The following is an 11,638-nucleotide window of genomic DNA, read 5'->3' as shown; positions in this document are numbered from 1 at the left end:
CGGGGCCCGCGCGCCATGGCCGCTGAGCCTGCGCGTCCGGAGCCTGTGCTCCGCAACGGGAGAGCCCACAACGGTGAGAGGCCCGCGTACCGCGAAAAAAAAAAAAAAAAAAAAAAGTGCTCCTGATGATATGACAAAGTGTCAATGGAAATGGAGGATTCCATAGGTCCACAGTCCCACTTGGTATTTGCCCAAGGTTTGAACCCAGGCACTCTGATTCCAGAACCTCTATTCTTAGGCGGACGCGCAACCACTGCGCCACCAGGGAAGCCCGAGAACCTCTATTCTTAATCAGCTAAACTTCCATAAATTTAACTGCCTCTGAGTCTCTGGATTTGTGGACAAAATGACATACCAGCCTTTTGCAGAATAACCTGTCACAGGTGGAGGAGCCTTTGTTCTCTTGAAATTTGCACTTAACCTCAATTATTCTGCAAGTTCAGATAGGCATGCAGTGAGATTGAGGGAATTTTCAATGTACTGGTTTAATCTGGAAGAATTCCATTAGACTATTTCTCTCCCCTCTAGTGCCCACTCACTTTCCCCATCTCACCATCTCTGTATCTTTTTATAAAGACATTAATATGGCTAGAACACTTTAATTCCCAGATCTGCCATGTATTTGCACATGACTTTAAAGGGAAGGAATTCTCCAGTGATTCTCCTATAAACATTTGTAAATTGCAGTGTCTACATGTGTAAATGGCAGGTAATGGCCATTGCTTGATGGGCTTTTAAAAAGCAGTGTGTTTGTACATGACTTCTGGCTTCCTTGGGTCAAAGAATTATATCAATTAAAACAGAAAGATTCTGACATAACATCAGTTATTACTGGGAAATAGAAGAACATGCTTACAGTAAGAACCATGGAGCTCAAAGGGCAAATGCATTCAACTGAGTGAAACTAATAAGTTATTGGAAAACACTTTTCTAAAAGAAGAAAATGTCATATATATAAACAATAGCATTATTATTAACTTTAAAAAGATATAGAACATCTCACATTGCAGCCTATCAAAATCATCTTTCAAACATCTTATTCAGAAACAATGACCTACTGCAATGTTTATTTAGAAATTGAAATTCCCAGTGCAGAATAAGCACTTATTTCATTGATGCAACTCTGGAAGCTTAAAAGGCATTATTAGATGGAGGTGGTGAAAGCAACCTACTGGCCTTCTTACAAATGAGATCAAGACATGCCCAGGAGAATTACCAGAAGTGCCCATGTCTGATCCGAGGGGGAAATTGACAGTAGATCAGAATCTACATGGTAGACATATATTATTGAAAACATAGGCTTTACAGAATAGTATCACAGTCTATCATTTACTATTATCATTTAGAATGGTAAATTATTATTATCATTTAGCCTAGCCCAGGGTAAGTGAAGTAAAAGTGATTATTAACAAATACATATAATTGAAGCTATTATTTTAGAACATTTACACTAAGGTATAAATGATGATAAGTTCAATATGTCATGAGGACATTTGCAGTCTAATAAAGGATCTTGTTCATCTGAATTCATTTCTAATTGGAGAAATCACAGCTTTTCTTCTCCTAGCAGCCACTCCTTCCCCTCATCTCATCTGGGGGGGTCAACATCCTCCACCCTTTGCTGCCTTGCAAACTAGTCCCTTACGGTGTAAAATGCAGAGAATCAATACCGTTTCTTAGCAAGAAGTCTCATGTCACCTAGACTTCTCTATCCTAACATCTTTACAGGTGACTTCATATCTCATGGGACTTGGTAAAGAGTCATTTTTGGAGGGAGAAGTGAATGTTGGCTCAAACCTAATAGATATTCAAAATCCAAGGAATTGTAGACCTGTGAGTACAGGGGATCACTTACGTACTATAAATTATCACAGAACCATGTAACCTCCAAGGGGCTTTGAGTTGTTTCCCCAGTGTAGGCAATAGATTTGCACACGTGTTTGTTGAATGAATAACATATAAATCAACAAATAATCAAATTCTGTTGATTCATGTCAACTATCATTAAGGAACAGAGTAAAACAATTTGGTCTTTGCACAGGGCTTTAGCCTGGCTAAAAAATCAAGAACAATGTGGCGATAAGCAATTACTCTACAACATCATAATGGGATAGTTGACAGCTAGGAATCATGGTGCAATCCTGTTTTTGAAAGTCAAATGGACAAGCTAAGTTTTTCAATCTGTATTCCCAAAATTGATTCCCCAAATTGGATCTCCAATCGATACTGAAATAGTGCTACCAATTACACGGAGAAGTTTCAAGTATAACCCTAAGTCCACTGGGAATCATCTATTTTATTTATTTTCAGTGTCTACAATTTTTTGCATGTATATGATCTTTGGGAGAAAATGATATCTATTGCAAAGAGTTTGACTTTATATATGAATTCTGTGCACAGAGATTGACTGCTACGGCATCACCCGGGAGGCTCTGGCTAGGTGGCATTGAATTTGATCATAGAAGACAGAATCATATTTTTAAAAGAATTCTGCCAGCAGTTCAGCTACATAGCAGAGGTTTGCCCCTTTTTTTTTCAGTGCTGGCTACAAACACCACACTCCCCTTCAGGCTGTCAGAGCTCTTGGAAGTAGGTAGAGAAGGTGAGACAGGATAAAAGGATTGGACCCTGTTGGAAGCTTGTGGGAAGACACCCAGTCCCTTTGACATGCCTTGCAATGCTGTCTCATTTTCTAAACCCTCCCGAAAAAAATCTTACATGAATACCGCATTTTACAGACTTCACAGGTAGCCGCAGAAACGATCTCATTTAATCACAGTTCTAGCCCATTGGTTCTGCAAAGCAGCCAGGAAAACAATTATTGGGGCCTCTAGAATCTATGGGGCAGGAAAGAAGTACAGCCAAGCTCAAACTCAGCTACTAAGTCAGGCTTGAACATGGGCCTGCCATTCTTTCCAGGACAGCACAGTGGTTTCACTGAGTCTTTGCAGCTTTGGGGAGCCAGGGAGAGAGGGGGCTGCCTGATGGTGATGGCCTTTCTGGAGAGCCTTGGGAGAGGTCCAAGGCCGAGCACTTAGCCCCAGCACCCACTGGACACGGACAAAATCACTGTTAAATGGAAGTAAAATCCCCTCTGGCTTGCTCCTGCCTTGTTTCTGGTCTTCTCTCTGTTACTTTGGAGGTAATTATGTGGTCTGCTGAGTGTCTCTGCTCCCGGACCTCGTGCTGTCCTCTCTCTGACCATTTGTCTGACTGTTATTTCTGTCAGCAGACAGAGGTCGGCAAAAGAAGGCATCAGACTTTAATCAGCCTCCTCTCCCACTTGTTAGTATCAGTGGAAAAATCTTTACAGAATGTTTCATATTTGGCTCTCAAGGATCTGGACATCCAGGGATTATTTATGGATTTCATTATTCACTTTATTTCATTCACTATAATTGTGAAGAGCTGAGGTTTGCCTACATTCCTAACACAATTTCAAGTTTGCAGAGGGGTCTTATGTCCTGAGGAACTGAACGTATTCAGTTTATTATATCTATCCACGCAAACTATTCTGTGTTACAGAATACAGAAGGACGCAAGAAATACTTGCGTAGGATTAGAGGGTAGGAAGGGTGAAAAGTTTTAAACTATAGGAACATCTCCCTTTGCATAATATTGCTATTTCTGAAAAGTTATTAAAAATTGGATTTATGCAAAACTGCAATGAGGTATCACCTCACACCGGTCAGAACGGCCATAATTAAAATACCTACAAATAACAAATGCTGGAGAGGGTGTGGAGAAAAGGGAACCCTCTTACACTGTTGGTGAGAATGTAAATTGGTGCAGCTGCTATGGAAAACAGTATGGAGGTCCCTCAAAAAACTAAAACTAGAGTTGCCATATGATCCAGCAATCCCAGAACTGGTCATATATCTGGACAAAACTATAATTTAAAAGGATACATATTCCCCTATGTTCATAGCAGCACTATTCACAATAGCCAAGACATGGAAACAACCTAAATGTCCATCGACAGATGAATGGATAAAGAAGATGTGGTACATATATACAGTGGAATACTACTCAGCCATAAAAAAATGAAATAATGCCATTTGCAGCAACGTGGATGGGCCTGGAGATTATTATACTAAGTGAAGTAAGTCAGAAAGAGAAGGACAATTACCATATGATATCACTTATATGTGGAATCTAAATATGACACAAATGAACTTATCTACGAAACAGAAACAGACTGAGAGACATAGAGAACAGACTTGTGGTTGCCAAGCAGGAGGAGGGGTAGGGGAGGGACGGATTGGGAGTTTGGGATTAGCAGGTGCAAACTATTATCTATAGAATGGATAAACAGCAAGGTCCCACTGTATATAGCACAGGGAACAATACTCAATATTCTGTGATAAACCATAATGGAAAATAATATGAAAAAGAATATATATATGTATAACTGAATCACTTTTCTGTAAGCAGAAATTAACACAACATTGTAAATCAACTATACTTCAAAAAAAATAAACTTTTTAAAAAATGGGATTTATGAACATTTAGTTACATTTGAAATCCAGCAGAGGAGCTGACAACTCAAGGCACACCCTGCTATGAGCGCTTTTGCAGTTGCAAAGTATTTTTGTGAGGAAATAATTCCCTCCCCATTTGTCTTTTTTATGAATTTGAATTTGAATCTATCAAGTTGTCTTAAAACACCTGTATAGCTAAATCTGCCAAGATGCTTTTCATTGACTACCTTGTAGATGAATGAACTCATCCTTTTGTGGGAACATGAGAAGCTGTCTGGCTGTTTCCATGTTCAATGGTGAGCAGTGCCTATCATAGATTGGACATAAGGTTTTTAATGGGCCACACCTGGTTAGGTTCCTACAATTTTTGAACACTCATTCTCTGCCTATGGGAAAAAAGCAAATGGACAAGTTTATACAGCCAGATTTAGAAGCTTCCGCTTTATGTAATGTTAAATCTCTCGGTTATTGTGTTTACATATATTTGGATAAGAAAGACCTATTTGTTTTTAAGTTTCTAAATCTAATATCTTTGCAAATACCTTAATCACTTACCTAGGGAATTTTCATTAGGCCCAAACAGTTAGATAAGCTCATTTTCATTCATAAATTACATGTTCTTTTCTGGTCTTTATGCCTCATCTTTACTCCCCTAGCTACAGAAAAAAACTAGTGTTTTTAGGTCCCATTTTCCAGATAATTGCTGTCTTTGCTGTCCTTTGTGCAAATGGCTTCAGAGTTCCAACACAAACCTATAGCACCATGAAAAATAAGCCAAAAAATTTGTAAGAGTTTAAGGTAGAGTAAAGCTGATTTCCCCCAGAGTTTTCGTTTCTCTTGGCCCACCGCCTATCATCTGGATATTCTAGCCCTGGACACAAAGGAAAGAGCTTGCTCTTTAGACTGGTTTGTTCCATTTACTGTCAGAGATGATAGCAATGAGAATAATGGCATTAAGCCTTGTTGCCAAGTCCCTTGGTTCACGACTGTTCCCTGGCATTGGTATTCACTGCCATCTTTGCAACTAAGATGAGAGGTCATACATTGGTTACATGCTGAGTCATCCTTAGAAGCAGCCCTGGAAGTGCTTTTGGTTGTCCTTCAACTTTAAGAAGGCCAGGCTCTCTCCATAAGGAGAGCCATGGAAGCCGATTTCATTGGTGGCCACTGCATTTTAACCGTAGTGTTGCTTGTTTCTAGCTTCAAACTATCAAAAGTGGTCTGTTAATAGGCAAATAAAGTCTCAAGAAGCTTCCTGTTCTATTGTAGGCATCTCCTGAGGCCACCTTGTTAAAGAATTTACTTTCATAATCAGTTTCTCAGAATCAATATTTCTTTTCTTGTTTCCCTCCTCTTGGACATAACGTGATTAGAACAAAGAACACTCATGCTTTGAGACATAACAGAATTTTTGCTAAAGAAACACTGTCCAGCTGTCCTTCTCTCACATGTGAACTCAGCCGTCCTCTTTCCATGTAGACATGGCAATGGCTGTGAGAGCGGGGGAGTTCAACCCAGCAGGCTTGGGACTGGGGCTCTAGGGGAAGCAAACATGCCCCCATCTTCTCGGAGGGCCCTCAAGAAGGGAAAACTTGTACCAAGATCTTTGTTGATTCATATTTGCTGTAACAGCAACATGCTCCATCTTGCTCATCTCTCCCTAGAGGCTGTCCTTGGGAGACAGTGGCGTTTTGTAGTAAGTGTGTCCTATTCTGGGTCATTCAAAGGGATATTTGGATTTATCTAATGTCAGAGAATAATGCAGCAATACATAAGGTTTTTCCCTTTGTTAGGAAATGGAGGGCATTTTCTAAGGCTTTCTATCTCTAATTCCTCAACCAGTGGGAAAGGATTAATACTTGAAAATATTTGCATTGGATGACGAAGTAAGACAAATTGTTCACAGCCACCCATGTTAGAAAGAGAGGGATTTAACAAGACAAGCAATCAGAGGCTGAATTGAACTGCTAAAAGGTCTCTGTCCCTTTCTAGAATAATCAGAGGTTTGAATGAGGCACAAACCGGAAAAATCGCTGTTAGTTTTATAAGTGCAAGTAAATAAAGCTATCAAAAAATGTATGGCAAAGCTCCCCCCACCCCCCCCAAAAAAGATGCAACGTTTCTTTGAGTAGATTTTGTGAACACTGGTATAGTGAATCTTGACAAAAACTGTGAAGTATGCAATTAAGCTGGAAAAGGATTGATGGCAGGATATTTTAAAGCTTTATTCCCCTCCCCACAGCATAACTCAAAGGTGTTTTCAGTTTTTTTCCTTCCTTTTATAAACTCAAACTCCTAATTGAAAAACAGTCTGTGTTATTCGATATGAATGAAATAATTATATTTGTATCAGGTGTAAGGTTGGGTTGCTTTGGACAGTTTTAAAAGATTCTCCCCCGGGCTTCCCTGGTGGTGCAGTGGTTGAGAGTCCGCCTGCCGATGCAGGGGACGCGGGTTCGTGCCCCGGTCCGGGAGGATTCCACATGCCGCGGAGCGGCTGGGCCCGTGAGCCATGGCCGCTGAGCCTGCGCGTCCGGAGCCTGTGCTCTGCAACGGGAGAGGCCACAACAGTGAAAGGAGCCTGTGCTCTGCAACGGGAGAGGCCCCAACAGTGAAAGGCCCCCGTACCGCAAAAAAAAAAAAAAAAAAAAAAAAAAAAAAAAAAAGATTCTCCCCCTTAGTCCTTATTTATTTGCTCCCCGAAGGATTTCTGTATCTCTCTGGGCAAACCACACAGTAGCCGCAATAATCTTATTTACAAAGAGGGCAATAGGGCACAGGGTTGGAGGCCCCAAGGGCTGGAGTTCAATATCGTCCCTGTCATCCTGAGATCAGAGGGTTTGCTCCAGCCCAGGTGACTAATGACCAGGAACACTTTGTGACTGATGACGCTCTGTTTGGGGAGCTAATTGATGTCCCTCAGTTCCTAGTGAATAATGCTCTTTCTAGCAGCGACAGTAATGTCATCAGGAGGGAAAATATGTGGCCGGCTAATGAGGAAACAGGATACGGAGCCCCCACCCCACCCCCCAGCCCTGGGTGCTCTACTGGGCCGAGCAGGAAGTCATACTTTTACATATATATGCAATGCTTTGTAAAAAATCTCTTTGAACCAGCAGAACTAGGGGAAAAGCTACCTAAATTCTGATCTTTTTTGACTTATATTATGAATCTGCTCAGGTCTCTGTAAATCACAGTGAGGTGCACAAAGAACGATGAAATCTCTTTAGCATCCGTGGCCCTTGGTGGTCTGACCCTTGGCCCTCATCCTCATTACTCTCCTTTGGGTACCACATCCCAGTCAACATCAGTCTATGTGTCATTCTCTGGACACATCACGCTCTCTTAAATCTCTCCCACCCTACCCTTATTTTTCTCCCTATAACATCTTTTATCTCTATTTTTTCCCTTTTCTTTTTTTCCTGGCTAGCTCCCTCTTGGTCTTCAATGTTCAGCTCAGGTATTACTTCTTCCTAAGTCACTTTCTTGTGCCCTTTCTGGTTTCCCATGGCCTTGTCTATTTTCGCATTTGTTGCATTGCACTGAGATTATCTGTTTAAGTGTTCGCCTTCTTTCATTAGATCTTAAGTAATCTGAGGACTTGCCCTGGTAGATACTCAATAAACATTGCTTGAATTGAACAAAATAAATGCACAGTACAGTTTGCTAAATGGAGACTGGCTTAAGGCTATCAACTCAGTAATGTAGTGGCTAAGAGCAAATCTCAACTCTACCACTTACGTGTGACCTCGGGCAGTTTACTGTCTGTCACATGGGGGTAATGATACTTCACAGGCTGGTTGAGAGGCTTAAATGAGATGCTGCATCTCCAAATCAATGAGATAATGCTAACCATTATTGTTAGTGCTAAGTACAACATAGGTTCTCAGTACATACTTGCTATATTGTATTTTACGATTTTAACAAATTCTATTTCATTGACTAGTAGAGTGTTATCTCCTAGATGCCTTGTTCTATATACAACTTAAAAATAAAGCACGTGGTTTTTTTAATTAAGAGAATTAAAATGAAAACTTTGTGGTAGGAAGTGGCCAAAGAGGTGGAAAAATAGTTACTCTAAGTGAGATCAGGAATGTAGTTGTAGCACCCAGCTCAGGGGATAAAATAAATCGAACTTCTCAACCACTGTTTCAGCTACCCAAGGTGAGTGATGACTTGTACTAGGCAGGTGATGAAGAACACGGATTTAATTTATTTTGACATCCAGAATGGGTTTGATAAGGTTTCAAATTGCTGCTGTCTGGAGAATGAAGGAGGGAAAATGCAGGTAGCTGGTTAGAACCGGGCACCTCATCACATCCCATTTAACGCTACAATGTTGTCGGGGGGAAAGATCCCGAGCTGGGAGCCCAAGGACCCGGGGTTGAGCTCCAGAGATTCAACTCACTACTAACTACCCGGGTAAACTTGGGCAAGATCCACACCTACATATGTGGAAACGTGCTGTAAAACGCAAGAACTTTGGGTGTTATTTGTAGTAGGCATTCCGGTAAGAAAAGATAAGTTTCCATCTTCGCGTTTCCTAGTGCAGGGGAAGTTTTTGATGCATACTTGTGGAATATATGGCTTTAAATCAATAATGGATGAATGAGTGGAGGCACTGTTGTTTAATAAAATTAATATGGGCTTTGGAATCAAGAAGGCCTGGGTTCTAAGCTCGGCTATGTGGTCTTTACCTGACTGAGCTTTTGTCTCACCTGTAATATGAAGGTAATGACACCCACATGATAGCGCTGCTGAGGAGATAGATAGATATACACACATACACATCTATACACACACACAGATATATATGTATATATGTAGCTATCTATCTATCTATATCTATATGGTCCCCATATAAAGTGCTGGTACGATGCCTTTCACTCATAGGCACAACAGAATATGGCTTCTTTATTCCTGATTATTAACTAAAGCAGCAGTCCCCAACTTTTTTGGCACCAGGGACCAGTTTCGTGCAAGACAATTTGTCCATGGACGGTGGCAGGGGGTGATGCTTTAGGCGGTAATGCAGTGATGGGGAGAGATGGGGAGCAGCAAAGGAAGCCCGGCTCGCTCGCCCGCCCGCCACTCACCTCCTGCTGTGCGGCCCGGTTGCTAACAGGCCGCGGACCGGTAGTGGTCCGCTGCCTGGGGGTTGGGGACCCGTGAGCTAAAGGACTGGTATAGACGTGGGCTGAATACGATCAAATGAATTATTTGAACACGGGTTAATTCCAATACTTACATTGGTGTAGCCCTTCATAGTTTTCCGAGCTCTTCAAAACACTTTACATCATCTGATGCTACTGCTATTTTCAGAACTGGCATTTTTTACTGATGAGAAAAGCAAGTCAGAGTTGTAGCATGTCCGAGGCCAGATAGCTAGAAAGCGACTGATCCAGAGCTACATCCTGGGTCTACTAATTTCTTCTCCAGTGTTCTCACCAGCACAATAGCTGCCTCTGTCAGTCAAAGCTGGGTATCTTTGACATCTGTCATGATTCTGATGTTAGCCAAAAAGATTGTGTGCTAGGTAGTAAACATTTAAACATTTTCGAATGGATCAGGCTTACCCAAAGATGTGAACAATTCTGCTATTGTTATTATTAAAATAAACAACTGAAGTGCTGCATTAGTCATCTAATTTCTTAGAGTGAAAAGAAAAATTATTCCATTGCTGTACAAATATTTGCGCATCCGTGTTCAAAGCAATGAATAAGGTGCTGCAGTTAGTACTGGGGAGTCCCAGAATTTCATTTGGCTCTTAATCCAAGACTGCACCTGTGTACTTTAATTACTCATCACATTTGTCCTTCCTCCCGTCACTCTCTTTCCCTTTGGGTATGTCACAGGGAACTCATATGTCTTATAATCCTCCATATTCATTACTCAGCCTTACCCAGAAACTTGTGAAGTAGTTCACAAGTAACCCAACCTGTATTTTTGAGATGTTCAGATGTTCACCCATTCTGCACATTTCATCACCTCCTAAACTAATCAGATATGTACACTCCAAATTTCCCTTACCGGCATTCCAGGGACAAGGAGTTGAAGAACAAAGATAATGTGTATAGCTCATCTTCTATATTCCAAGACTGTACCAAGAACTTCACATGCTATCACCTTCAAGCCAGGAGAAACAACTTACCATAGAATATTCTAAAGAGGATGGTGAAATTTTTCCAGTTGGAACCATCTGGGGGCATACTGTGGCGCTTCTTGCATACCTCAATTGGTTTTCTGTTTCTACATCATTCGTAATGTATATTTCAATATAGATGGCAACACATGTCACTGATTGGGATCAGTTTTGAGTTTCAAGATGCTTATGAAGATATTGAAATAAGTATCATATTCCCTTCAAACCCCAGTATAAAATTTAAGAGTTAAGAACACATGTCACTTGCTCTTTGTTAGAAGCATTTAGCTCATGCAGTTAACTACAATGCTTAATAAAAGAAGAATGAAGAGTTTTAATTATAGCTATTAAAAAAATAAAGATGATCTATTTTCAAATATTTGCCAATTCATCATTTGAAAAATTTAAAGTCTTCTTTCAAAATTGACTACAAACATACTTTCAGACAGTAATACTGTGTAAACTTAATTGTAATGCTTTTTTATTGATACTGCATTATAAAAATTTCAAAATATTTTCTCTTACTGTTCAGATAAAAATTTATGTTTTTATAAATTAAGTTGAAAAGTAATTATCTTTTTCACATGGTTCCAAATATATGATGTTATAAATTCTTTAGATTTATATATTTTACTAAGTCTGCTAAGTTCCAACTTAATTTATACATTGAGAATAGTACATTTGCTTTAATTTACTTCAAAATCATTAAACGCAGGCTTCCCTGGTGGCGCAGTGGTTGAGAGTCCGCCTGCTGATGCAGGGAACACAGGTTCGCGCCCCGGTCCGGGAAGATCCCACGTGCCGCGGAGCGGCTGGGCCCGTGAGCCATGGCCGCTGGGCCTGTGCGTCCGGAGCCTGTGCTCCGCGACGGGAGAGGCCACAACAGTGAGAGGCCCGCGTACCAAAAAAAAAAAAAATCATTAAACGCTTTAATTAAATAATGATGTAAAAGGTAGGTCAGGGTTTTGTCCTTTATTATGTAAATGATGGCTTTTTGCATGTTTTTCCTATGTTA

Source organism: Physeter macrocephalus, chromosome 10, assembly GCF_002837175.3.
Source record: "Physeter macrocephalus isolate SW-GA chromosome 10, ASM283717v5, whole genome shotgun sequence".
In the NCBI taxonomy this organism is placed as follows: Eukaryota; Metazoa; Chordata; class Mammalia; order Artiodactyla; family Physeteridae; genus Physeter; species Physeter macrocephalus.
This window is presented reverse-complemented; position numbering follows the sequence as displayed.